Below are 26,467 nucleotides of genomic sequence, written 5' to 3'. Positions count from 1 at the left end.
ACACACACACACACACACACACTGGAGTAACTTAAAGGCTAGATGATTTTCCTGAGCAAAAATAGTCACTATCGTATTATTTTTCCACACCTGATTTGTACTCACGTATGACTTCATCTGTTCTAAATACAGATTTCTGAGTAATCTCAGCATCCAGAATTTCTGTCATTTTATCCCTAAAACATTCCAAGTCATTAATGACACAAGTATGTGCAATTTCTTTGGAGGGCAATCATTTGCAGTCCCAAAGAAAGGGTGCATTTAATGTTGAATGAGATGAGGGACAAATTGTGCAGTGGGCAATACTCCAAACAGGTGCCCCTAAGGAAAAAAAATCAAGCAAAGATGAGGACAGCAAAAAAAAGAAGGTCTTCAATTTAGTTATATCTTCAGATTTTCACTGTCCTCGTCTCTTCTCTTCTTTGTACTCTCTTAGCTTTAAATATGGTACCACTTTCATTCATACAGTGTATTAAAACTGTCGTATGTCATTATCATTTTATAATAGTTCTTTCCAGATTGTATCAATTGATTCACTTTCATACAGCCATTATGTAGACATGTATACATACATAATAGGTTGCCAACTGTCTTCACACACTGACTGTCATTTCAGAATTTAGGCAGCTGCAATCATTTGACTGTGGTTGTTTAAATGCTTTGAAACAATCCTTGCACTTTCAGGCATGGACACTGATTGGCACATATTAAAAGCAGCCAATCAACCGCTGCCTCCTTTACCCGACCCTTGCTACAGCTCTAATGAGTAAGCTGGGTAGGGGGGATCAGACCTTCACATTTATAAATAATCAAGACATCAAAACTTCTTTTCTATGTATTTTTTACTCCATGCCTGCTGAGAGTTAGCACCCCCTCCTTCTAGCACTGATCCTATTTATCAATCTGCCATACAGGGGATTCCTGACTTGGAGACAAGAGCTGAAAAGAGGTTCAACATGAAGATTTCTTGTGACCTTGCTCACATCACATTATGAGAACAATGAGGGTGTTTCTATTTCGGTCTCTAACCCCACAGCAGTGGCTGACGTGAGTATCCTTCTCACTGCGACTGCCTACTATGCCCCCCCATGCATATAAGTGCTTCTACCCACACGATAATGAAGATTGTAGTCACGGCGTCATAAGACAATCCGATATTCCCAGTTAATGACCACAACTTCATTGCCTGCAAGCCTCCAACTGCATAGAGAGAAGAAGCCAATCAGACCACCATTCCCACCATCATGGTAGGCAAGCAGGTGCTACTCCTTCCTGCCTTCTCTGATGTGGCTCTTTCAACACCCAAAAAAACTTGCCAGATTAGTTTCTTCTGATTCATAGCTAGGGCTTTATTCCTCTATTGCAACAGTGCTGGGCTAAAACATTAAACATGAATATTGTAAGGCAGTTAAAGGAAAACAGAAATGCATGTAGGGTAATTTAGTGCTGGTTATCATCATCATCATCACTTTATAATCTGCTAGTTCTAGTGTGGGCTATAGTGCAGTAAGCAGGGCAGGACAGATCAGACTATCTTATCCCCACCAATAGTCTTCAGCTCATACTGTAGAATTCCCAGATATTCCCAGACAAGTTGGGAGATCTCACCCCTCTAATGTGTTCTGGATCTGCTCCAAGGCCCCCTCCTACTGGATTTTGCCTGGTGCACCTCCTGTGAGAGAACCCAAGGGGTGACCTAACAAGACACCTAAACTACCTCAACTGAGTCCTTTGAACATGGGGAACAATGAGTGTTCATGTTACTGCTGTAGATGTTAATGTGGAGCTGTTCTTACCTTAAACATATAAAACAAAAATGTGAACTATTCTGACATATGAAAACCATGGTTTCCAGACTTTTCATTTTTGTAAGTCTGTAAGGTAACTAGATGGTACAAAACATAGTGCCAGCAATATGTTATTATGCACAAAATTAGGTGGAAGATGCATGTTTTCCTTGAAGTGACAAATTCAGTAATAAGAACCACAGTTAATATTTTATGATTTTTCAGTTAAATATGCATTTTTAAAGTATTATTTATGCATATATTTAAGACATTTTTATATTCATGTGTTGAATGTTCGCACATTACCAAAAAGAAATGCAGGGTATTAAAATCAGTTATAAGCATTAATTCCAAATGCTGCATATGTCATAGCAGGGTTATACATTTCATAGAAACAATGGGGAGTAATGGGAAGGTATACATTTATATGCCATGAAAGCAATGGTACACCATTTTAAACAAGGGTATATATATCAATGCAGGCCTTGGAGTTCAGTAGAAAGGGTGTCCTGTGGCATGATGAACATTCTTTCCCAGGATCGATAGTTTACTAAATATGTTGCTGCAAAGAAGGCAAAAAAAATTGAAATGTTAGTCAGAAAGCTACACATAACATAATGTACTGTAAAAATAGAACTGTCACTACACCTAGAATGATATTCTGAATTATTACTGACATAGTTAATTGCAAAAACAAATAAAAAGGTCAAATAACTGTGTATTAATACAATAATCTTTGCAAGGCACTGTACTGTATTTGTCACAAGAAAACAAAATATGTATGGATGTATTTATTTAAGAATTTGTTAGCCAGTAACATACTTTGGCCCATAGACCCTATTCAGCCATGACTCAAGTCACAGGAGCAAGAGTAAATAAAATATATGAACAATTTAGTGTAGCCAATCAACCAAAATGTTTTAGGGAGGTGGGAGGAAACCAAGGTACCCACAGAAAAACACATACAGACATGGGGAGAACATGCCATCTTCATACAGACAATGATTAGAACTCAATGTTGGGAGGGTGGCCTAATGGTTAAGGTGTTTGCCTTACAAACACAAGGTGCAGTGTTTGAGTCTCGCTAGGCTTAAAAAGGCTCTCAAGGGCAGTTAGCTTAGTACTAACCTATGAATATTGAACCCTGGACTGTAAAGCTGTGAGGCAGAAATCTTTCAGCAAAGATATCACTGTAATATCACTGCCCAGTTTGCAGCCTAGTCTCTTTCTTAAAAAGGTTACCTGTGATGAATAAATGTACTGAGGTTTATAAAAATAAATAAAGTCTTGAAAAGGTTGCCCTCAGAGAGTGGTAAGGAAAGCTCTTCTACTGGTACCAGACACTCATACAGTACATGTAAATGCAATTTAAAGTTTTGGAAGTTTTGGAAATAAGAACTGAATGCTTAACATTCCCTGCCTTTCACTAAGGTACCTTCATATAGTACTTTTAACTGCTTCATTTATGTGTACTCTTAATTCCCTAGGAAAAACTATTATTTTGCCATGAGTTTTACTGATGATCCAGGTATTAAAGTGACATAATAGGAAAAGCAGAAAACAAATAATCAATGTAAGATATGCATGTAAGACAGCAATCTGGAAATAAAGATAAAACATATAATAATATTATTTCATAAAAACTAACTTTATGCAACAGAATACATGGCTGATGTTCTCAGCAGCATGGTGGTCCAGATGCATGTATGACTATGTACACATCAGTAGCTTAATGGAATACGTGCTTTCGCAGACAGCAGTAGCCTGGTCACTTGTGACAGTATACCCTGCAGTAGTTCAGCTGTATACATATTTACACACACAACAATAGCTCAGCTGCATACATGATCATGATAACAGCTCATTTGCACATGCAATTATATACATGATAGTGGCAAAGCTGCATACATAGTTATTCATACTACAGTAGCTTATATACATGCACAATTATTGACATTATTGACATTATTGACAGACAACCCTCTCCTCCTCCTCCCAACAAATTCCAACACATGTGAGAGATGCAACCATATAGCCAAACTGGAGGCTAAGCTCTCTCAACTCAGTACTGGCGTAACCAGTCAGGAGGAGAAGGAAACCACACTCACTACAATTCCAGTCTCACATAGACCTACCACGACAACAAACCAAACACATAAACACACAAAAACATACTCGGAGGCTCTAAATAAAAATCTGCCTAAGCAGCAGAGACCTCCAAAGCAGACACCCAAGCAACCGCTACCCCAAACCAAACACGTGCAACACATAGCTCACAAAGCCAGTGTGCCAAACAGTCACAGCCCTTAAGGCTAAACAACACACCTGATACACTTGTAATAGGTGACTCTATTGTCAGGCACACTGACGTCCCGCTCACCAGGCTGAACAAGGAGAAGGTCACGGTGAGCTGTCTGTCGGGCGCTAGGATCCGCCACATAACACAAGCACTCAGGTCACTCCAAGGCAAGTACAAATATGACTCAGTCATTGTCCATGCTGGTGTGAATGACCTGAGACGTACCTCCCTGGACTACATGAAAAGAGACATAGAGGAGCTCTCTGAGCATGTAGCCCAGGCCGGTATGACCCTGACCTTGAGTAGCATCTTACCCTCACCAAGAATGATGCCACAATATGAAGACAAGATGATCAATTTCAACAATTGGCTTAAGTGTTGGTGTCATTCAAAGGGGATCCAATGCCTGTCAGCCTGGGATGACATGCTCGACAAGCCACGATGTAGGGACGGCTTGCACCTGTCATCCCTGGGCTGGATATTGGCAAAGGCTCTTGCTACCCCCATAGTGCCTTTTTAGGCAAGGCTCAAAAGACAAACCCACCTCCATAGGTATCACAAGGGATAAGAAACTAAGAGTAATGCTACTCAACGCCAGAAGTCTAAACCTCAAGACGGACGCACTCGAAACTCTCCTTAGCATGGAGAACATCGATATCTGTGCAGTAACAGAAACCTGGTTCAAGGCTCCCGAGAGCACCCCAGCACTACCAGGTTATACCTCATACCATGCTTTTCAGCCCCAAAACTTGGACCGACCCACAAAAGAAGGGGGAGTATCAATATTCAAAGATACTCACACCTCCAGGTTGGTGGCACAGCACGAAGCATCAGAGACTATCCATGTGCAACTAACTGTGGGTAAAACTGCCTTCCAGTTTATAGCCTGCTACAGACCACCCTCCCAAACACAGGAGCCCCACTTGGCCTTCCTGAGAATACTGGAAAATATGAAGGTCTCTCCAAACACCATTATATTGGGTGACTTCAACTACCCAAACATAGACTGGGAGCATTACTCTAGCTCCAACACCCTAGCCCAAAGGTTCCTAGAATTTATAAACTCAAATGCTATGGAACAACTTGTTACCACTCCCACAAGAGGGGAAAGCATACTGGACCTGATCATCACCAACATGGGGACACTATGCTCCAGACCAGAAGTGTATCCTCACTGGTAAGATCAGACCATAAACTAATCTCACTGGATATTCACATCCCGACCCCACCCCCTGCCCAGAAAACCACAGTGAAAACTTCTCTAAAGCAAATTTCACACGCCTCAAAACTGAGGCGAAATCCTTCAAAGCCCCCGGGCCTGTGGAAAATACGGCCCAGACCGCAGAATCCTTTATAAACGCATTCTATGAACACCTTCAGGAATGCATGGATCATGCAATCCCAAATAAAACCAAGACCCAATCCTCCAAAGGCAGACATCCTGTCTGGTGGACCCCAGCCATAAACAAACTATACAATAGAAGGAGGAAGCTACTACATGATAGAGCAAAATCCCAAAAAGGGAAGGCATCTCTGGTCAGTATTAGCAAAAAACTACGGGCACTCATAAAATCATCTAAGGCCAGCTTGAGAGAAAAATTGCACAGGACACTAAGGATAATCACAAGGCTTTCTTTAGTTATGTTAGGAACCTGGGTGGGAATTCCCAGATATGCTCAGAATTAGTCCAAAATGACAAAAAGTACACCGAGCCCACAGACATTGCCAACATCCTAGCTGACAGGTTCAGTGCAAACTTCTCCCCTCTCCCACCAAAAGGGCAAATATCTATCCCAACAGAATGCTGCCCCTGACATCTCAGATGCTCAGGTAAGAGCCGCCCTCTCCAAAGCAAAAAACACAGCATCAATGGGACCAGATGGTGTCCCAGGCTGCGTCCTACATGAATTCCAAGAAGAGCTAAACCCAAACATAAAACTACTGTTCAATCTTAGCCTTACTACAGGATATGTACCCAAAGAGTGGCGTACAGCAACAGTGGTCCCTCTCCACAAAGGTGGTGCCTCAACGGATCCTGGAAACTATCGCCCCATAAGCCTGACTAGTTTGGTCTGCAAAGCTATGGAAAGGATCATCATGGACCTCATAAATAAAGATATTGCGGACCTACAGACACTGGATCCTACCCAGTTCGGCTTTCTTAAGGGCAGATCCTGCCTCTTAAACCTGGTCGATTTCTTTGAAACAGTCACCAAGGCCATTGATGAGGGGAAGGTGGTCCACACAGCCTACCTGGACCTCGCAAAAGCCTTCGATACAATACCCCACTCGGGCATTATAGATAAGCTCACCAGCTTAAATATAAACCCCTATGTCACTAGATGGGTTGCAAACTGGCTCAAGGACAGAACCCACATGGTTAGAATTGCTGGAGCCATGTCAGACTCCAAACCAGTTACAAGTGGCGTCCCACAAGGCTCAGTCCTGGGACCTCTCTTGTTCGGTATATATTTCTCGGCGGTACAGGCCAACACGGAAGGACTGTGGCTGACCAGGTTCGCAGATGACTGCAAACTGGGCCATAATCAACTCTCCAGCCGACACAAGCATCCTCCAAAAGGGCCTCATAGAAACAGACAACTGGTGCCAGAGCCATGGCCTCAAGCTAAACGCCAAAAGTGTATAGTCATCCCTTTGGCAAAAACAGTGCCCACAAATTACCACATATGTGGTAATCCATTAAGTACAGAAGAAGTCATTAGGGACCTGGGGACCCAAGTTGATAGCAATCTCTCATTTGACAACCACGTGGCCAAAGTGGTTAGAAAAACATTTTATAAAGCCCACCTAATCATGAAGGGATTCACATCTAGATCAGGGGAGGTCATCGTACCTCTTTACTCATCCTTCATCAGGCCCATAATTGAGTACAATGCCCCTTTGGGATGTACCTTACCAGACACCTGCAGCAACTGGAAAGACCCCAAAAGTATCTCACCAAGAGGATCAAAGGGCTCAAACAGATGCCATATGCTGCCCGGTTAAAGAAACTCCAGCTCTACTCAGTGGCATACCGCCTGCTCAGAGGCGATCTGTGCCTGACGTATAAAGCCATGTCAAACCTGGAATTAATGGACATGCTGCACCTCAGAAAATCCAAATCCCATCGAACACGGGCCTCGCACGCTACCGAGACTTGAACCTCAGCACTGAAATAAATAGGACATGCTGGAGGGACAGATTCATAACCCAGAGGCTCCCTTCACTCTGGAATAAAATCCCAGTCCAGGTTAGGCAGAGTCCCACATTGACTCTCTTCAAGAGGAATCTTGATGAGTGGATGGGAGATCGTAGGTTTACCCCGGCTATCACTTCTGTGTCACTGTTAGACAGAGGCACAGTATACTAACCTCAAAAAAAGGCATAGCAAAATTAATTTAAAATGGGTGGCGAAAGCCAAACACACTCTGGCTAGGCTTATAAATGCCCTAGGGCAGATAGCCTAGTATGAACCTATGAACCTATGAGTATCCTAGATGCATACCTGATTATGCATATAACAGTAGCAGCAACATGGTTGTTATCCACTTTCTATATAAGTAGATACAGGTAGGCTCCTCAGTAGGACAGTCCATGCTTCTTTAACTCTCTTACCTACTGTTCATTGATGGGGGAGGGGGGAGTGGCAATGAGTAAGTGTTGCTAGTTCATCCATCCTTGGGGGAGGAATACTTGGTTCCATGTAGCTGATCACCACCTCACAAGTGGAGGCTTGCAGTGCATTGAAATGTCTAGGAGAATGGATGGAGGCTTGGCAAGCCCATGTTGGTTATGATAGCCCTAACAGCATGGGGCTGGAAGCTTAAATAGATGACATGTGGTATAACAAGTGCTCATTTCAGCTATTAGAGACTGGATTAGTGACTTAATGAAAATACCATTATTGCTGGGAAGTCAGTGATCTCATAAAACACATTCATGGCTTTCTAGATGATGGTCCCTTCAGCCATCTGTCACCCTACCAGTACAGGGAAATGAATGGACTTAAAGCTCAGTGTAGATGCTTGAAGGTTAGGCAGAGAAGTAAAAAGACAGATACAAAAAAGATTTGCTGACATTATAGGTCAAGATGCCAGAGCTGATTATAAATAAGCATGTTATTTTGCTACCATACTATCTTAATAAAAACAGTTTCCAAATCACAGGGGAGTATTTTTCTCTTTCAAGTGCTATAATTTTTAATATGTTTTATAATAGGAAAATCACTGCAACTGTACGATTAATGTGTCACTTGCCAGTGAAGCAAAAATGTCATAATTATAAAACCTTTTCTTTCTTTATTTGAAGTTGACACACTAACCATACTGATTCGCATCATCATAACAAAATTAATTTCAGTTAATATCAGAAGAATAAACCTTAAAATACATATTATCAACTACAATGTGAAGTCTTAACAGGAATTTTATATAGTACAACAAATGTTTAACATAAGATAATCTCAATATTAATTTGACAGTCCATGGTGATTGTGCAAACAATTGGAAATGATTCCAAAAATCAGACACCAATATATAATCTTTGGCTCATAAGTTAACACTAGGTGAATGAGCTAGCTGGTAGACAATATACGTTTCCTAGCCACAGCAGTTAGGATTCATACTACCTGTATCTGTAATAAACTATGGAGTGTGCTCAGCTTGCCCAAGTATATCCCTTCCTACCATCCTTCTTTTTGCTGCATATATAAAAAAGCCCTTGTTCTCCTTCCTGACCTCAGCCACGTCCCCGTAAGATGACATAATTCCTACCCTCACCTCCCTTGCTTTGCTCCTGCTTGTCTCCTAGTACTGAGTCTCATCCACCTCCCTACCTCTTTCTCTCTCACTTACAAATCATAATGTTCCTATATTCAAATTATGTACTAATTATAAAAAGTTAGGAATTATAATTAGAATACCAGCAGGTGTAACTAAAGTAAAGGAGTTCTTTAATGACAAGAACAACATTAACAAATAATTGTGAGGTACATTATGATTATATATATACATATACATATATATATATATATATATATATATATATATATATATATATATATATATACAGTAAACTATTCCCTAGACAAACTAAAGGAATGGGGAAGTGAATTATTTAAAATTCATTAAGATCTTGACCTGGATAAATCAAAAGTACAAAAAGGTGAAACCAGATATACGAAAACAATCAATATTAAAAAAAACCCTCAAACCATAATGTCTCATCAGCCTTGTAAAACATTCGTCTTTTGTCTTTACTCCCTATCCCCATGATCTGTGGACGTGAGCTAGTAAACAGTCTAACTGAAATTCTTTGCTTCAGACCACTAGCTGTGTTTACTCACCACCTCCCCACTTCTTCCCTTCCACTCTATGTGTGGACTCTTTTTTGTCCTAATCAGTAGTCTCAGCTTCCTATGTAGCCACAATCACCCTCCCTTCCTTTTTTTTTTTTGTACTGTTGTTTCTGTTAAGTATTCTTATGGTCCAGAAGGTAGAGCTACATAAATAGGTATGACTAATACTTCCTGTACTACCGGGTGGTCTGCATTGCACAGGGCATTATTCATAATGTGTCAATGCACCATCCAAGTAGATCACATGATTCATACATATGGCTCACACACATTCTATATTAATAGTACCTGCAATGGGACTTCTCATAGGTCACCTCATTGGTAGGTGCACACATGTATATACATAATGGTCTATGCATGCTGGCAATATGTCGCATATGATGCTGTGCTATGTGTTATAGGTAATGTCAGATATGCTCCTAGGTAATGGATGACATCCCTCATTCACATCCCACAGATAATAGCAGAAATGTAATACAACACAGAAGTGTAGCTAGAATAGGGCTACAGGTGCAAAGTGATGGGAGAATCGCCTACCCATCATTCTGTTTTTTTTTTTTTATTCTTCATTTGAAGAGCTTCCTTTGGTGGGTGGATGTAACTGTAATAACCTGACAGCTACAAAGTAGTGTTTAGATTATGCAGTGAAGTGTTTTTTTTTTTGCTTTTTAGTTGAAAAGCTACCTGGTATGAGGTGCTCTGATACAACATGATCATCCTGACCTGTGGTGGAAAGAGGGTTTTTTGGGGGGGCTACTAAAGAGTAGATTGGACTGTCTAGGTATGTCTATTGGGACACTACAATATAGCCCAGAGATATGACGCAAAATATTTGTCATGTGTGTCATGGCATACAACATGCCCCTGCATAAACAAACAGTGTAAACTAGCAACAGGATAGGCTGTAACTCATGAAGCAGTAATAAGGCAAGGAGACAATACAGGAGAAAGACAATGAAGGGGTAGATCCAGAGCTGAGAGAGTATTGGGTGGGTGAATTATATTGCAGCAAAGGCAAAGTGTCAGCATATGATCCACAACTATGGGCCATGACATAGACAAAAATGAAAAATATGATGTTTTCTTAACATTCAGGTTGTGCAATGCAGTACATGGCCTGACCACACTGGATATCATGTACTAGATAGGATTTGGGCAGGGAACAGTCATTATCACTTGGTCAGGTGGTGGGACACAGTGACAGTAGACTGCAACATTACAATGTGGGTTAGAATCATAGGAGGTGAATTTGGCAGGTGCATAGTCTTGGAGATTGTGGGATTTTAGGGATCATATCCTGCAATGATGAGATTGGGATGCCACAATGACTATTAGTGGCATGCACAATGCCAATTAGCCATGTCAGGTTGGACCCATCCTATGAAAGGGATAGAGTTGATATATAGGACATTGTGTCATCACCTTGAGGAATCATCTTTTGGTTATAACTGGAGGACTATCTCCAGCCATGACCAGAGGTGCTAGGCCATGTGCCACCAAGTAACACTGATGATGTGTATGCAGTACTGTATGTCCACTGACATGGGTCTGTCTATGCATGTCCACCTTGTGTCTGGATCCTCCCATGTTCATGGACACCACAGCTGATAGAAATAGACTGGGGACGGTCATAACATAACATATATGGATGTACCTTCAGAGGCAGCATTCACTGCCAGTAACCTCAGTAGCAGTATTGACTCGATGGGTAGATATTTTAGGCCACTGTGCAGTTAATGCATGCCCTCCCACATGCCAGAGAACATATTTGCCAACTCCACAGTGCTGTTTATAGGATCTGTTTACACCTGTATCCATGTCCTGCACAACCACTGGTTTAATTTGAGTGCTGCACATGTCATTTACAGTAAAAGAGTCATGGTGGCATTAAAGTCCCTTATGTCTGTCATCTTTGTTGGGTATGCCCATATCAGAGACAGAGTGCACATCAGAAGCTACATCGTGAAGGACATAGGAAGGGCAAATATAGGCTCCTCAGCAACAGGTACTATATCAGGTTTCCATGAGGTTGTGTTTTTCTGCAGTGGCTTTCACAAACACCTCTGTAGATATAGAAGTGATTACTCCCTTGCCACAATGTTGCACACAGTGTCATTGTGTCAGGCTATGGTACCTGTATACCACCATCATTGCCAGGCATAGATTCCATGTGGACATCAGTCCTGTATTGCCCACTTTTCTGATCTCTCCACTAGTGCAGCATGTAAATACATGCAACATCTGGCACTGATATTTGCCCACAGTCTTATGCTTGTACTATCCCACCTATGGCATTCATAGTAGGATCCATGGTAAGCATTGCTATACAATGCTCTTAAACACATATTTTGTTGGGTAGGACATTGTGGAACCAGGGATTCTTACAGACAGAAGTGCATTTCTTCATCAGTCATATCCACTCCATGCATGCATATGTGTCTTACTATAGTAGTATTGTTTCATGGGTAGAAGATGCCAGGCCTTAATCCAGATCCAATCTTCTGTCTGCTATGAAGATTCAATTTAACAACCCCACAAGTGATACCAAAGCCTCCTCCACCTCTGTCAGCCAAATAAGTGTTGGTGTTCCACCCCTTGTGGTTGTGTTGTCCACCACAATGTATCCAGCTTTTTCCTTTGCATGAAAGATGTCTGTGGAAGATGGTGGTGGCACTTCATATCACACTACCATGCACTGCATAGTGCAGCAATAATAGTAATGAGACTGAATAGCACTGATGTCTGTGAATGGCTTTCTCTGCACACTGCCTTATCCATACCTAGTGGTGCAAACCATATGTGTATTGCTTAGCAAGAGGCATGCAATATCTTTGCTCATTCAGCAAACAAGAAAATGGCATTAACACCATGGTGCAGTGCCACATTGCACACCATATGATTCAAAACATGTTTTCATGCTAACAGGTGTACAATATTACTTTCTAAGCAGACCATCCAAGTGGCCATGGCTGTTTCCACTAGTGACAACTGCAGAACTGCATGTTGTGCAGGGAGAGCAGGATTTTCTTTCTGTGCAGGGACTTTAAGAAGTACATGCTGGTATGATGGTCTCCTTAAAAACTGATGCCTGACTCTGCCTGGTGTGGGTGTTGTCTGATACCATAGGCATCACCTGTACATGGGAACAGTGCAGACTTTGTTAGGAAGACCTGAGGTGCTGCCACTCTGACCTGCAAATGAGATGCAGATGTTTCATGAGATGTACAGTAAATTTTATGCCATTTGTATCCAACTGTACTATGTGTTGTCCTCATATACTTAATTATACTTCCTGTGTTTTACATAGACTAAAGAAGCTGTGTAACTATGTCTTACTGCCACAAAGCACAGAAGTGGCTCTTCAGGCATCATGGTGTCTTATCATCTTCTTCCCATTGTGTCTCCCTTCTTCACTTGTGGCAGAGGAGTTGGCAAAACTGTATTATCTCAGGGACAGACAATTGCGATGGCTGCTACTAAGTCACAGGGTCACTCTGGGTCTGCCTGTCAGGAGTGGGGTGAAGGCTCCTCTGCTGGAGGCAAACATGGGATTCAGTGTTGCAGTCTGTTTCACCTTTGAGGAATGAAGTGAAGACTCCTATTGTGAAGCCTGAAAGAGTGTATGACGTACGGTTATACGGTGGCAGGTGTGAAGGCTGGTGGCTGTTGAGCTGCGCTGATATATGAATGTCTGCAATGGCAACATGGAGTGCATTCTTCAGCAGCTTGATGTGTCACACATCCAGCAGGATCCTGACACTGGGCCACCAGAGAAGCAACTGGATCATGACATCAGGGGCTGTTGCCTTTGGGGCCAGTCTGGCAACCAACTGTGATGGCAATGCAGCTTATCCTTGTAATCGTGTTACTCCTCCCTTCTTAAGCATTGTTCATACTTCACTCATTATCCAAATTTCCATATCACCACTTGTCTCCATCTGTCTGTTTGTATCCATCCACTGACCACCCCATTTTTATAGGTTTGCCATCCCTGTCTGTGTCCCTGTTCTGTGTGTCTGTCTGCAGCTACTATCAGCCATTTTCCCTGTACCTCATTACTTTCCTTTTACCTTTCTCTTCGTTATGAAAGTGGGATCTATCTCACAAAAACCTATTCCTTTCCACACCCACTTTCCTTATCGCTCACCCATGTACTTTCCTTCTGACTGTTTTACTCCCTTTTTTCAACTTTCCTATCTGCCCTTTTGCATCTACATTTATAACATAAACAGGTTAGCCACTGTGATGTGTACACTCACTCTGTTTGTTTTTTTATAGCACTGTTCTCTGCTGTGCTGCCATATCTTTGTCTGAATGACACAGTCTGGTGCTCACAGCCATGGCATTAAATGTTGTCATACATTCAGACTGGGTAGAGAATGATGGTTTACTTATGATGCCAGGGATGTTCACCACCTACAAATACACTATCCCACTTTAGTGCTCTTTTACTTTTAAAACTCCTCATATAAATTAAAGATAACTTACAATAAATCAAAGTATAGGTACAATTGAAATTTGTAACATTTGTGCACTACTATTGCAAAATACTGCTGTTAGATGTATTTAAGATTTAATTGTAAAAAATAGATATGTATATACCAAGTGCATATGAAGACAGGAAAAATGCATGGTAATATTGACCACAACTTTTAAGGCTACAAGGAGCTCTCCAGCTCTTTAGAAATTTGGAAATTGTACCATTAGTTTAATTTGCTAGCTGAAATTCAGTGTATTTTACTATGTGACACAGTGAACCAGTATGGCATGACACAAGGCTATTGGCTGCACAGTGTAATAGAGAGGTACTCCTCCTCAATTACCCACCCCAAAAAATAGGAAGATGGGCTGCTTCACTGTTAGATATTAGCAGTAACACTGTGTAATAACTAACACTGGTAGCGTAGTCTTTGATGCTGGACTGTGTTTATTTTATTTTATTTACTGGGATGTAGTGAATGATGAGTGCAGGAGTCTGCATGTCCTCCCTGTGGTCACATGGGTTTCCTCCCACATCCCAAAGACATGCTGTAGGTGGATTGGACACTCCAAATTGGCCCTATGTGTGAGTGTGTGCATGTGTGTGCCTTCTATGGAAGGTTGGGCACCGGGCTGGAAACTTGACACCATAAAACTCCACTGCCAATCATGAGCGGACAAGTGATCCACTGTGGCGACCCCTAACCGGGAAAAGCTGAAAGAAGAAGAAGTGAATGATGAGTGCAAATATTAATGGCTATTTGTAATAAGTGTTGTTCAGTCTGAATGGAAGGCCCTTATAGCCAACAGAATTTCTCTTTTGTTGCACTGCAGTGCAGTGAATTTCTTGTTTGCCACATTTGTCATCAGTAATTTTTTTGAGCCAACTCCTATATGCATACATCACAGATCATCTCACTTCTGTAATGCAGTCTTCTGTTCCTCAATCCAGAGGGTAAGAAGCTTACAGGAATAAGATGCTTTGTCCATTGATCCATAACCGTATATGATAAAATATAAAATATGATCGTATAGACTATAACCTATATGCTATGAAATACTGACAACTATTTTACAATATTTATTTTACGTTATTTATTTTAATGCAGTTAATAGACAGGTCTGTTGAAATGGCAGACCAGTTTTTAGGGAGTAAGTTACTTAACTTGTTTACTTGGTGGGGATAGGGATCTTAAATTACATAACTTATGATTCAAGGGGGAATTTACAACAGTATCAGTGCTGAAATTTTTGAGCTCTGATATTGTAATTTGAAGTTAAACTGGATGCTTAGTTGGGTAATGGCTCCCAATTCACAGAGGAGGTAGAGGGAATTATAATATATGTTTCATACTTTACAAAGAAAATTGCTACATCTTCTGGCAGCCAGCCCCTCCATATATTGTGGACTGTGCCTCTCATACAATCCCTATTCGAAGAAAACACATTTCATTCATGCAGGGCTTGATTAAGAAGGTGGTTATTAATGTGTGCCATAATTCAGCAGTATCCTTGGGATTCTTCTTCAGCATCATGTTTCCATGCCTCCATGTGTTAGCTGCCAGTATCTGCAAACGTACTCACTGAGGATATTCAGATCTATGTCTTTAACTCTGTAGTTTAGTGCATCAACTCCTCTAGATGCATAGGAATTGCTGCTGTCTGCCTTTCATTCATTTTGCTACTAGCTGTCATCCCCATAACATGATAAAAAATTCCCAAATAGTTTCTAAAATCATCCAGAATTTGTTCCAAATAGAAACATTATGACAGCTCCTGTATGGCTATAGTTCACTGATTCAGACATAGGGCATGTCTAAAAGATATTATACATGTAGCAAAACATTTGCAGACAGAGATAATAGAAAATATCTTTTGATCTGCTAAGAACATGCCACCAAGTTCAGGCATGATACCATACCTTTAAAACTCTTAGCACAAGAAATCTGGACAAAGCCTAAAGCAGTGGGATGAAAAAGACACCAAAATAGGAATAGATTTTACATATTGCTCTTATAAACTTAGCAAGTTGATAGAATAACAGGATTTGTATTAGCATATATTTTCTGAAGGATATTAAGTCTGAAACTGAAATGTATGGCATTATTTAGTGACTTCAGTCCTCACAGATTTGCAAGCAGACCACAAATTTCTGTGTGGAGCACACAAAACATATGAGGCATAAATCTTGACAGTTATGAGGTATGCATGATACCACCTTTCTTAACCCTTGGCACTAATATATAGAAGCTACAATAGTTAGTGGGCAAAGAATGGTGCATATTGAAGGAGGACAGGAATTTAGAAGTTGTTTTATCTGACAAATATAAATTTATTGTTATAAAAGGCAGGACTTTGGGCGCTAAAATTTTAGTTCAAGAAGCACTTTATAAATATTTGAGTATAGAAAACATTATTACCACAGAAGGATGCACATCTTGTAGCAACTGCTTTTTATATAAATATTTCTCACAGAAAAAAGTTTTTGAACTATTAATACCGCAAGAGTATTTGACATGTGAAATTCAGTAACCTGTAAGAGTGAATGTGCAGTGTCCTTGGCAATATGCTCTTGTAGTGTTTTCTATGTAGTGAAAATATCTAGAATAGTGAAACATTGAATGTGATAGCACAATATGACATGAGAAAAGTACTAATGCATTATATGAACACACCGGGAAGCACACTGTGGTACATTCTTTGTTCTTGGATATAGATAAAACATGTTTTCATTCATCCAAGAAGTTGTGCTGGGAAAAAATACAAACCACAAGGGAAAATGGATTATTTCCTGTGGGGCATTATTTATACTTGGTTTAAATGAGTATTTATTTAGTGCTGATATCTGTAAATGTTATAGAGCAGTCCTTTCCAGTTGTGATGTTGATTTTTCAAAGACCTTTCTTTGTAGTTAGCAGTTTTATTAATGTTTCTAGACTGCTCAGTATGGTGAATATTGTCTGATGGTAACATTATAGCATTATTATTTGATACTTAATGGAATCCACTTGATTCCAGCTACTTATTCCTTGACTACATAAGTTTTATTTAGATATAATTTTGTGTGAACTACTGAAATGATTTTCTGCCTGCTATAGCTACCTTTCGCCACTAGATGCTGTGGGATAGAATGCACACACACACACACACACACACACACACACACACACACACACACACACACACACACACACACACACACATGCAGGCGAGTGTTTATACAGGATCAGGCTGGTCAAGTGACCTGATCCACTGAGCATTTAAATATAGTGTTTCAATGACTTAACCAGATACTGAAACTGGTTTATCTGTTTTATTTTATTGCTCTGAAGACATATGGATTGTCAGTGCTCCTAATCACTTTACCTAACACTTTGTGGATGCTTAGTGAGTTTTAAATGAAATATAATTTACTAAAAAGGTGAATGCATTTTATATTGTTGGACTATGGCATTGAATGTTTCAAATTTATTGGGAATTTTTGGATAGTTTGCCAGAACCTCTCTGAGGCTATCCAAAAGTAATTCTCTGTAGGTTTGCCAATGCCCCCCATGGGCCTTCAGTTTAATATATGGTGCTTTCTTCATTTGTTGGTACCTGTTGGTCATATCTGGGGACCCCCTGCTGGCAGTTCTTGGAAGGCCCCTTTCTTTAACCTTACAGTTTATGTCACCTTTAGTAGGTACCAGAGTGCCCTTGGATTATCCCCATAACAAATGCCGATCACCTTTTAGCAACAGCTCCTCATTTCCACATTTGGAAGCTTCCATTCAGAGTCCTCGCCCAGATCTCAACAGGTATATTGGTAAAGCACTTCTGGACATAGGGGGTTGAATTCATTTCACAAAGAGGTATCAGTTAGGCATTCCCGAAAGGCTCTAATGATATATTTGGGTTATATGGGTCTGTTCATGTACTGCCTTCATTTTCTGACCCAGCTCACCACCAAATGATGATCAGTTGACAATGCAGCACCTCTCTTGACTCACGTGTCCCAAACCTATGGCCTCTAGTCTGATGACACAGCTATAAAGTCAGTAATTGACTTTGGACCTAAGGTTTTATGATTACTTGTGCACTTGTGAGCATCCCTTTGTTCAAAGATAATGTTTGTTATGAGCAATCCATGACCAACACAAAGTCCAAGAACAGTTTGCATTCACATCAGGTAAGCTGTTCATAATCCCATCCCCAGCACTTTCCATCATTCCTCCTTAAGCATTAGAATCTCCCTACAGAGCTACAGATTCCATATGTGATTCCCTATTAAGCACAGCCCCTGCAGTCTGTAAGGAGGCTGATTACTCTGAATAGGTGTCTATGCAAAAACAACCTGCAGAGTAGTACTGGGAGCTAAGAGACACCAGGAAACCAAGATACAGAACAGGGTGAGAAAAAGTGGGGAAGACAGGCAACAGATAGCAGGATTGATGATCAAAGGTAAGATTTACAGAAATGCTGCACATGACAACAGCCAGTGGATGAGGAAAAGATTGGAAGGAAAATTACTACCTATGGCAGATGATAAGGGAGAAGGATGTATGTCTGGCAGGAGGATGAAGAAAACTGACAGAGAGACCAGTTCAATGTAGGGAGAGGATCCATCTAGTCTAGAAAAGATAATGATATTCAGAACAGGGTAGGAAAGGTACGTGTTAAGCAATCCTTAAGGATTGATGGAAGGAGGAGGAATGGGGTTTCAAGGAAACAGAAGAGGTAATAGGTAGTCAGGCTTAAGGGGGAGACAAACACTGAGTAACATAACAATAAAAAAGGCTGACTGAGGACATAGCTGTTTTTTATTGCTATACAATGCAATGTGTCTGGGTAGGAAGATGGCAGAGTTGATGCAGTGAAGCAGAAAGGGACGGAGGACACTGCTACACATAAATATAGGCCAGTGACAACAAATGTTAGGAAATTAAGGTACCATGTTGTAGGCTGTCAAGGAATGACAAAAAGTGGAGAGATGCAGGGAAAGTAGAGTTTACACAACAGGTAAGCATCAGCTGCAAGATGAGACAGAAGTGGATGGAAAATGAAAGCAAGGGGTGTAGCCTGGCAGTTAAGGCAGAGTAACGTGGGTACTGTTAGAGTAATACAAGTCAGTAGAAGAGGATCAGAGGTTGAACAGAGTGAGTAAAGCAATGGGATAAGACAGAAATTATTTTATGCATTGGTGAAGAGAATGAGTTCTCGGACCATTTACTAGTAAAGTATAATACCTGAAAGAATATAATTCTGGATCTTGTTGTAAGCAATGTAGTGGGGATTACACATATCCAAGTGAAGATGTTGTTAGACAACAATAATCACACCATTGTGGGGTTTATGGAGGGAGATGATAAAAATAAAAGGCAATGATGATGGTGTATGATACTAGAGGAGTGTATTAAGATGAGAAGATGAGGTGCAGATGAGGGTCAAAGTGGAGTAGTGGTCTTGAGAAAGAATTTAGTGTGCAAACACTTTATAGGAATGGTTCAGGGGCAGAGTACATAAGACTATGAGCATGGGTTTAATGAGAAACATACAGGAAAATAGATAACATGGACCGAGTGTCTGCATTGTAAAGTAAGGCTAAGAAAAGAGGCAAAAGATAGGGCCTCCATGAGATGTATTTTAAAGAAAATAAATAAGACAAAAAAAAAATAAAGTAATTAAGTTGGAGAGGTACAGGAGGCACAATATGAAGGAGGCAAGAGGAAGTCTAACAAAGAAAACAAAATAGCAAAGGGGCAAAGCAGCAAAAGGTGCAAGTTAAAAGGGAGTTTGCAGACAGGGTTTTGGACTAATGAAAATATATACTAAATAGCCTTTTCAATTAGGAGGCTAAACATTAGACAGTTTTAAAGAAATCCATAAACACTCATTAATAAACATTACAGTTTCTCCTTAAGATAACCACAGTTTAACATTCACTGTTCTTTGTTTCCCATACCAGGACTACCTATGTTAGCCTATTCTGTTCTTCTCAGTACTAAAGATTAATATTATGAAAAACACAGCATTACTAACCTCTAACAAAAAAAAAAAAAAAAAAAAAAGTCGGGTGCATAAGAACTTCAGATACGTCATTCCTTGCTTCACTTGTACCTAATCAGTAACTCCTGTCCAGCAGCAAGGTGTCAAATTAAAATAATTAAAATAATTTAAAAAATTAAAAAAAAAATCCAGATTAACAGCATATACTTTTAATGGGAACAGTATACTACAATTATGAATTATGGAATTCCAATACCAAATATGCGAGCAGACATCATGATTGTCCTTGTCTGTAAGCTGCAGTGATGTAGAGGTAGGTATAATTAATAAGGGGAAGCAAGAGGCAAAGGCCCTTCCTTCCCTGTATGACATGTACTTAACTGAAACCTCTCACAGAAAATGGCAGTTGAAAGGCTATTTTTGACACCAATTACATGTTCTTCCATAGTTTGCAGTATTGAGACTTAATGACCATATCCACATTTAATGAAGTATATCTTAAGTACTGTATGTAAGGAAAATGTACTGGACATACTTTGTCTCTTACTTCTTCTGAATCAGAAGATGTTACCCAAATAATATTCTTTTATAAGATATACAAGGCAAGTAATACTTACTTTAGGGTAATTATTCATGACATCGTGGCAAGGTATAACTTCAAATATAGACAGGCTTATATCTGAAATGAGAAGAAAAAAGGAACATCCCATAGTTAAAGGTAAGCATTTGGTGATAGTAAATGAAAAAAAAAAAACAGAGTGAAGGGATATCAGCAGTAAAAAGACAGCCTTCTTTTTCAAAATATTGTATCTAATAAAACTGCAATATTTTAACTGTATGCTTGGTATTTTAACTATATGAACTGTATAAGAAAGAGAGAGCTGCAGCAATCACTTCAAATTATATTTGTGCATTTTTAAAATCATTGCTATGACAAATAAATTAATATTTTTAATTTTTGAAGTTTAGCAAAGTACTGTAATATCTACATATGCAAATATACAGCGAGGGTCTACATTATAACAATTACTCTTTAAAACTCTTCACTACTTGTTCAGTGTGGCACATTTCTTTACTTAAAATATAAATCACCTATATAAAGGTTATTAATAGTAAAAACAGAACTCATGTAGTAACCCTTTTCAAAATGTTCAAAACATGTGAATTGCATATAGGTACATATATTTCTCTATATGGAAAACCAATGAAGCAAAGATGAATGATAAGGAATAGATATGGACTGAAACTGGAAATGAAGTTGCTGTATTTTCTAGACAAGCATTGCTGCTTCATTGCAACCTTGACATACAATAGATGGGGAGGACAGCAGTTTTGGAAGGGTACTGACTGGAAAGATAATGTTTTTCAAATGAGAAAGAGCATTGACTCAGTGTTGCTTCTGTCACATGGACATTTGAATCATTGAAACATTTGAATCAAGACTGCTCTGAAACACTGTAACATTACTGATGTAGTTCAGCCATCTGTTGGTAATATTCTCTGTCTTGTCATTTTATAGATTATTCTAAAAAGTGTTAGTTAAAATCTGGCAGAGGACAGCTGCTGATGTGCAAGCTGGTACAGAAAACTGTTTTACACCAATTTAAGAGAGTACTTGCTTTTAAGTCCCGCCCCTTGTATCATGATTATGAATAAGCCAGGGACAACCAGACATTTACATGTTTACCCTGCCCATAATGTACCAGGGTGCTAATCCAGAGACAAAGTTACAGTTTTGCAACCACTCATCCAGATTATTCTTGAATAAAGTAAGAGACATAGTTTGCTTTACATGGAGAGGAAGACAATCCCATGGAAGTGGTTTTCTCTGTGAGATACATCTGTCCTTCCAGCATATTCTATTTAACTTGTAGAAAAGAATGAGATCTCCTGAGTGGGTGTTTCTGCCACTATTGGACTTGCAGATGTGTAGTTGAGCTGAAAGGATGGGGTCAATAGAGACTCTGCACGTGAGGCTAAGATCACCCCTCAGGAGTCTGTAAGATCCTAAGAATAGCGGCAGGGCTTTGAGACAATCAGCGTAGCTTTTGTGATTTAGGCTCTTGATTGTCTTATTGGGAAAGCACTATGGTCCCTTGAGTTCTGCTGGCTGTTAGGACAGGTACACAACAAAGGGGGCATTATACTCAGTGAGTGGCCTAATGAGTGCAGAGTACAGTGGAATGATTACCTCCCTGGACCTGGATGCTATACTCTTACTGATAAGTTACACAATGAAAAGGGACTTCTTTCTAACAGTGGATACATGATGATTGAATGACAGTGCATTCTCATGGGTGTGCTCTTGATGTGATACCTGCAGGGAATATCATCCTTGAAGGTTACAATTATACATTTCTTGGCGTTAAGTTTTAGGCCATGGATTTGACAACAGTTATTTGTTTGGGAAAGACCTTCCTGAAGGATCTTGGTGTCTTCTGGAGAGTTTATGATGGCACCAAGTTTACAGTCATCTGCATACTTGGTCAGCCTTAAGCCCTTAACATTATCTTTGACATCCAAGAAGTATATGACAAAGATAAGTAGCCCAAGGATCAAACCCTGAGGTACACCACTAGTAACAGGTTTTTGGAGGACATAGGACCATCCACCCTAATTCCCCAGGTTATATTTGTGAGCCAGTTTGTTATTCAATGAGTTACACAGGGATTTACTTTTAGCTGCAGCCACTAAATAATAACAGACTTTTGGCTTTCAGATCTTTTATCCTTCATAAAATGCATGTTATTTCAAAACTTGTTATTTTAGCAAATTTCTAAATATATAAGAGTAATTCTTATGGACATAAGTATTAAATAACAAGAGACTGATACTAAATCTTTAGTTTTATGTATACCCCTGTAATAATAGATTGTTTCATTCATAGTTATTCAGCTGGAGATAACTTACATACTTAAATCTCATATGTGTATGTATGTGTGTGTGTGTGTCTATATATATATATATATATATATATATATATATATATATATATATATATACACACACACACACACACACACACACACACATATATATATATATATATATATATATATATATATATATATATATTTTTTTTTTTTTTTAAGCTTTAAGGATTCATACTTATACATTTGTTTACCATTCATTATATGTAGGATTTATAACCTGATTAAAATACTAGCTGTTGACTATTTGTCCAGCTTAGTAGTTGATGGATCACAATGATGCTCGCAATGTGCAAACTTGTTTTGGGCAGGTTTTCAATATGGCTTCCAGTTCAAAGACTGTATAACACCATCAGAGAAAGAAGTCTCCAGCTCATTGTACTACACTGGCCTGGCCAGCAAAGGCCACATACAATTTTAGCAGTCCAAGGTGTGGCTGATTTTAATAAGCCATGTTCAGTTCCCCCAGAACTTTTCACAGGTATTGGAATAACAGTGTAATTCAATGCAAAGATGCTTAAAATTGTGCACACTATCTTTTGACAGCATATACTCTTTTAGTCCTATGGTAGGATTAGGGTTGTTTACCATATAAGAGGTAAGTACTTTAAAGGTATTTGTGTGTGTGTGTGTGTGTGTGTGTGTGTGTGTGTGTGTGTGTGTGTGTGTGTGTGTGTGTGTGTGTGTGTGTGTGTGTGTGTGTGTGTGTGTGACTGCCTGGGTGTATATCCGGGTGAGAAGAATGTTGGCATATGTGTCTACGTATGCATGTTCACAGGCTTGTATGACACTAGCAAAATTACCATAACAGTGATTGATTCAGAGACATGATAATAAACCACTCATGAGCTGTTGGTCCCAGTGACTTTAATCAAGTTTCTGAATCACAGTATGCCGCTATTATGCAATGGTGGACTGCTGCACTGACTTCATAGCACTGGTGGTGATATGTCCTTCAAAAAAAAACGACACTGAATAACATGTCCCAGTTCTGAATTCAGTGTATCTTTCAAACTATTCTGGATTACATTACCCACCAGTGTTCTGCTACTTAGACATAATGGTCTTCAAGTTTCTACTTTCTGTGTGGCGCTGGGAAAAAAAGGCAAGGATGGGGGGGGAGGGGTAAGTCATCTATCCAAGATTAAATAGTTTTATATAAAGTTGTTTTGTTATCTTTCACACTGCTAACTCATTTTAGATAGCTTATGTGCTAGTTTTAACAACTGCTGGTGTTATAAGCATTTTTTTATATTTTAAATAAAAAATAAAGTGTTTAAACACAAATGAAAGTATTAATTTATGCTTGGGTGACTTTATCCTGCATGCCCAGCAGTGACAGTGATGCTGTGACATAAGTGGCTGAATTTGTTCATGCATGCACAGTACATGGTAAAGACCTGGTACAGCCTCATGTGTGCATATGGTAACCATTTATTAGGGCGAGTCCTGAGAGACTGAACAGCAGAAAGAATGGACTTACATATACTAAGTGTGACATGTGTTTTCTTGAAAGATTCCCTGACATGCCATTTCTTGCAATATTTCATTTTCTTTGAGGTGTGGTGATCTTGGATTCGGTAAATATATGTTCAGGGGATGTAGGGATGTGGGAATGTGGGGGGGGGGGGGCTTACCCTCCCTGCAAAAAAAGTTTTAAGGAGAAGAACAATATTTGAGATTCGCTCTTTTCCTGTGTTTTTTAGTCTTGTTTTTGTTTCTTGTTGGCACTCGACATTTCGAGTGCCAACATTTCAATAGGGAATTTGTGCACACTGCACATGCATGAACAGAATCAGCTGCTAGGGTAAAAGCAAACACTTATGGTGTCATTTAAAGCACTAGATGACTGCAACATGAGTTAAAGTATTTTGTAACAGGTAAATATAGAGAAAGAAGGGAATACATTATGGCAACTTTTTTGGTTGTGAGTCACATACTAGCCAAATAAGCACATACGAGCAAAGTTAGAAGACGGCATTGTACAGTCCTAAAATCAAGTCTGGGATCCCACTGGTTGAAAGCAGCCAAGAGCTCAAGGTACCCTTAACCTGCCATTGTGCCTAAGAGAGACACACTCTGTGTTTGATACTTCTAATTAAAGCAAGCATAAGGTAGACTTAATTTGTTTTAACAGTTGCAGTAACACATGCAAGAGGCAAGCACATTGTGCAGCTCTTAGTGTAGAATCATTGAAATATAAGCATTTCAGCATAATACATCAGGAAGAAAGGAAATGGTGCGTAGTTCATTCAGATTGTTATATTTACCAGCTTTATTATAAGGCGACTTTTCCTTTATTAACTGCTTTATAAAACTGACCAAGATTTAAATAAAACAAAACAATGCAATAAAACATTGAAAGTAAATAAAATTGTTGCCTATCAATAAATTATTGAGGTTTTGATATAAAATATGGCTTACTAAAATGTAACTGAATTATACATTCAAAAGAGTTATAAATAGGACAGACCATCTGGGATTCAGAAATAATTCCACTGCTTGCATAAATTGCTTTCCACAGGTAGGTCAACTTACACAATTTGTGGGAAATATGATTCAGAGACACATTTTTACCGCTAGTGATGTCAGACCATTCAAATATTCATCCACACACAAATGCACACTTCCATACATTCCCCCTCCACATACATCTACTCAACATCAAACAACCCCACCTAGAGTCTGTTGAACCTACAGACACAGCACTTATTCACCCACATGCATTCACACATACATATCCACAGTCTCATTTTCTACTTAACATATGTTTCTGTGACCACCCAGGCAGGGAGAAGCATAATTTTACACACACACATACACACACACACACACACACACACACACACACACACACACACACACACACACACACACACACACACACACACACACACACACACACACACACACACACACACACACATTAACACATCTCCACTTCTGCTGAATATCAGTGAACTGTCAGAGGGTGACCACAGTCCTTTGATAGTCCATCTATGCTAATTTATGCAGGGAAGTGATTCTCTGAATCATTCTGCAGAATAAATTGGAAGCTGCAGGCATTTCTATGGCAATAGCACTTGGCTCCATTGCAGTAGCCACTCCCCCAGAATGCCATATTACCATGCAGTCTATCCAGGAGGACCACCCTGCATGCTGATGCTTCCGCTAGCCAGATACCTCAGTAGTAGGATAGTCATTGTATCAGAAAGTGTTGCTGTGAGGGCGAAACCACTCGTGGTGAGGCTTCCCATCTGTGACAATCCTTTCTGAATCCAAGGGACTGGATGTTTTTTAGTTTTTCCTGCTATTTATAAATAGGACAGCTTTCTCGCAGTGCCTTTCCTACTATATCTGATGCACCCTGCTCACTGTTTAACTGCAGTTTCCAGATTCTACTAATAGTGAACATATGACTGATCCATTAAACCAATATACAGAAATTGATTTCAAATGTGCATTGACCAATTTATGGTAACCAAACCTCTAAAGTAAGTATGCATGAAACAAACAATATATATTAAGTATATTCTGTAGTAAGATGTAATGAATATCTAAGATATTAGAAGAGGTGGTGGGAAAGGGTATAGCTGAAAGCATTTTCTTGGCACACACAGATAAAGTCTTT

At 39.6% G+C, this 26,467-nt stretch overlaps 1 long non-coding RNA gene across 2 annotated transcripts in view; it reads right to left on the bottom strand.

Annotated features, from left to right (window-relative positions):
• Positions 1–1,843: 1,843 nt before the first annotated feature.
• LOC122802074 overlaps positions 1,844–26,467 on the bottom strand; it is a 61,102-nt gene continuing 36,478 nt past the window's right edge. For both annotated transcript variants that reach the window (XR_006364873.1, XR_006364874.1), the window contains exons 2-3: positions 20,524–20,585; positions 1,844–2,349 (exon numbers count right to left, since the gene is read on the bottom strand). This is a non-coding gene — a long non-coding RNA (uncharacterized LOC122802074). The remainder of the gene's footprint in view (positions 2,350–20,523; positions 20,586–26,467) is intronic.

This window comes from Protopterus annectens, chromosome 5.part0 (genome assembly GCF_019279795.1).
Source record: "Protopterus annectens isolate FY-2018-M chromosome 5.part0, PAN1.0, whole genome shotgun sequence".
Classification (NCBI taxonomy): Eukaryota; Metazoa; Chordata; order Ceratodontiformes; family Protopteridae; genus Protopterus; species Protopterus annectens.
This window is presented reverse-complemented; position numbering and strand designations above follow the sequence as displayed.